Source organism: Melospiza melodia, chromosome 1 (genome assembly GCF_035770615.1).
Source record: "Melospiza melodia melodia isolate bMelMel2 chromosome 1, bMelMel2.pri, whole genome shotgun sequence".
NCBI lineage: Eukaryota > Metazoa > Chordata > Aves > Passeriformes > Passerellidae > Melospiza > Melospiza melodia.
Genome location: NC_086194.1, coordinates 5,718,421 through 5,722,551, shown reverse-complemented (window position 1 = coordinate 5,722,551; position 4,131 = coordinate 5,718,421).

The window sequence follows — 4,131 nt, the reverse complement described above, 5'->3', positions numbered from 1 at the left end:
GAAATGTGTTTACTGCTTATTTTTTTAAAATATTAAATGAAGGCTTGTTTTTTTCTGTTTAGATGTGTGCTGGCTTCAGGCTAGAGGTAATTACCAAAGTGTTTCAGATGCTGTCATACACAAAGTATGGAGATTTATTGGATTCTGGGATGGAAAGGAATGAGGCAAAGTGAAGTTTTCCCTGTAAGTAAATACTGAGCAAAGTGCCTGACTACATTCCACTATACATTAGTCCATTAAGAAGCAGATTACTTCTTCTCATAACAAAGTCATTTCCATGCACACACTTAAGTGATTTCTTGTCTTGTCTTAGAGGTAGTGAAATTCTGATGTTAATTTTGTGTTATTCTTTGATAAATGAAGTACTAATTTCATTCATAAACCCCAACCATAACTTCATTATCCATAATCACCAATGGATTATTCATTTAATAAAGATAATACTGTGTCAGTATTACATAATGTACAAATGTACATAATGTACAAAAGTCAGCATCTTTTGTACATTTGATTTCAAATTGACTTTCTTTATAGACAGAGAAGTTTGCTTTTTACATTTCTATGCAATTTAAAAATAGGATTTCCTCTTTTTATTTTTTTTTTTTTGTGCAACAAGGAACTTTAAGTATATTGTGGCTGCTATTAGTGTATATAATGCAGTGCTTGTTCAACTTGTCAGGCCATTAAATTTAAGGAGAAGAAAAACTGTACAGTGATGCCTTTGTATCACAGAACCATTGTGGTCAGAAGAGATCTCTGGAGATTGCCTGCTCCAACAAAGATCACATTTACTGAGGGCAGCTAAAAATGTGAGTATCATAATAGTGATAATTTTCTGGTTTCTGTGTGTATGTGTACCAAACCCCAAATAAGGCAATATTACATAAAAAAAAAACATTGTAGATAATGTTTTCTTTGTTATGCAGGAAACCTTCCAGCCTTTCATCATGTTTGTGTCATTTCCTAGTAGGAAAGTGGTAAGATGAGCTGGTCTATAACATTAGCTGTTTGCTTTAGGTTTTAGAAGAGAAAGAATTTGATGTTTATATGAGTCTAGGGATTATTTCTCAATTTCCGTGAAAATCTGATCTTCCTAAGCTAGATTGTGAATTTCTGAGAACACTGCAGTGAGCAAACTGCTGCTGAGTCAAAAAGGAAGTGGTGGAGAGCCAAGCAGGTCTCAGGAGTGAAGCCAGGATGTTGAGATGGGGAGAGAAGGAAGAATGGAAATGCCCAGAATGTCAGCATTGAGTGAATAAACATTGTAATGAAGAGCAAGCAATGTAAGTAAGAGTATAGAGATTGTATTTCCTTCATAACAGTGACTTCTAGAATGCTGTGGGATTTCCCAGCTTCCTCTGTGTGCTGCTGCACTCTCTCTCATAAAGCTTGACAGTCACAGAATTAAAATGTTACAAGATTTTAGGAATACACTGTAAGAATGATTTGCAGCCTGAGAAGTATGATTTTGTCCAGGGGAGAGAAGATGGAAGGAAACATGACAACATGACAAATAGTTAAGAAGAAATGTGGAACAAACTCATCTTCATGTCCACTAGAAGTGAACCAAGAAGTAAAAGGCTGAGACTGAGCTCAGGAAATTCAGATGAAGCACAAGAAAACCTTTTTTTGGCATAAGAACAGTGAAGGAATAGAATATATTGCAGATGAAGGTATTGGAATCACCATCTGTTGCAACTAGGGACTAAACAGATCTCTCCAGGAATTACATCAGTGGAGTTGATGCTGTTTTGGGATAAAAGAACTAATTGGTTTTAGGACATCACTCCCAAATCCATTTTTAAAAGATATAATTATACAACTACAAGTAGAAAATGTTTTCCATTAAAAAAAAGACCTCTCTAATCCTGCAGGAAAAGCTGTAATAGGTCTCTACTTGGGATAAGAGCTGCACAAGTTCAAGATATAAGACATGCATTTTAAGATCTGATAATCACAGAAAAAATACCCAAAGGAATGGTAGATTCTATATAGCTTGAAACCAAAAGTGTTGTAGGCTATATATAATTTATGGCATGACTCAGATGCAACTGTTTGAAAATACTGTATTCAGGCTGTGCTTTATGGGATGTGAAACCTGGTGATCTAAAATACGACTTAAATGTTTTCTGTGACTAAAATCTCCTGAGATACCATATTCTACATCTGCATAAGCAAGGCTTTCCAGTAAACCCACAGTTTTAGACTCCATCATGTCCAAAATCTGCTGTAAAAGCCACAAAAATATTCATTGTTATTCACATAACAATGTACAGTGAGCCCAGGGTTTGCAGTGGCTCTCTGGAAGTGCTGTGTCTGTAACTGCAGCTCTTGCTGATGGATTAAAGGAGAGAAATTACTACTGCAGCATTAACTTGGTGTTAAATTTGCTTAATCTAACCAGTAAATACTGGATTCTAGTTCAGTTATTAGGAATAAATTCTTCCCTGTGAGGATGGTGAGGCCCTGGCACAGAGTGCCCAGAGAAGCTGTGGCTGCCCCTGGATCCCTGGAATTGTCCAAGGTCAGGCTGGACAAGGCTTGGAGCAACCTGGGATGGCACTGGATGAGCTTTGAGGTCTTTTCCAATCCAAATCCATGATTCTGTGAAACACTGCAGTGAAGGAAGGGCTTTGGCCAAGGCAGATCTCATTTCACAACCCCACGCTCCACCTGCAACTGCGACGAGGACACCGCATCCTGCACTGCTAGAAAAAGTGATCTGTATCAAAACAAGCAAAGTTTAAATCAGCAGAAATAGTAAATATCCTTATCTTCTGCTTAGCCTTGCAGCCAGCATTGAATGGGAATACCTGAATGCATCATTTCATCTCTCACAGCATTCTTCTTTCACTGATTAACTATTAGCACCTTTACTGATCTACCATAAAGTAACCAGTCTAAGAAATGGTGTGCTGAGAATAGAGATTTGCACACAACTTCAAACAGCTCCTCACCCAGCAGATACAGAAGGAGATACAAAATATTCTGAGTTGGCAGAGAGACCCACAAGGATGATGGAGTCCAACTTTTAAGAGACTGCCCCATATGGGGATCAAACCCACGGTGAGTGATCAGCACCATGCTCTAACCAACATCCCCACTTCTTAATTGATATATCCCACACAGAGAAATCTCTGGCTATTATTAATGAAGTATAAAACTACTGCTAAAAGACTGTCTGATTATTACTGTGAAAAATGCGTATTTTATGATTGGCTTTTGGCAAATATTACAATGAATATTGCATGTGTTATGTTAGAAAGTTATCCTGTATTGATTTTCTTAAGCAGTGTGTTAAATATAGTTTTAGGTTATAACATAATGTTAAACTAGAAACTATGCTATGTAGGATACTTGTTACAAAGAAAGGACTTGCAGTGAGATAGCAGCCACAGGACACCTGAATCTTTCACCGAAAGAGAATTTATTGCTCAATTATCAGGAGAAATGAACTTCTTCCTGCCTTGCTTAGCCGTGAAGGTGCTGTTAGGATTAAGAGGAAGAAGCTGACACTGACCAGACAGACTCCTGTGTTTGAATGGAATTTATGCATCATGTATGAGATGTATGAATATGCAACAGGCTATTGCTTTTAAGGGTTAATCCTTTGTTAACGTGCGTCCTTTTCCGGGCTTGTGCTGCCCAGAAAACATACCCGGACTGTCTGTAATTCTTTGTTTCTGTTGTCTCATATTGTCCTACTCCAAATTGTCCAAATTATTAGTACTCTAATTATATTGCTATTTTTATAACCATTTTATTATCATTAAACTTTTAAAATTTTAAAAAACAGCTGAAATCGCTGATTCAGTTTATTCAAGCAGGCCGTGCTTATTTCAACACAGGCCTTTCGCCACCACTCGAGAGGAAGCAAAGCCGGACGAACACACCTCAGGAGCACCAGGAGGCGAACAGGGACGAAGAAAGAGCAGCAGGACGGGGAGGGAAACAGACCTGACCCGCCCTGGGGCCGGGCTGAGGCGGCGCCTCATGAGGCGGCAACATGGCGGCCACCCCGTGAGGGCGGGAACGGCGGCCACGCCCCCATTGGGCACGCCCTCTTAGCCACGCCCACCCCCGCCGCTCGCGTATAAAAGCCTCGCGCGGGCCGGGTGAGGGGGCCGGCAC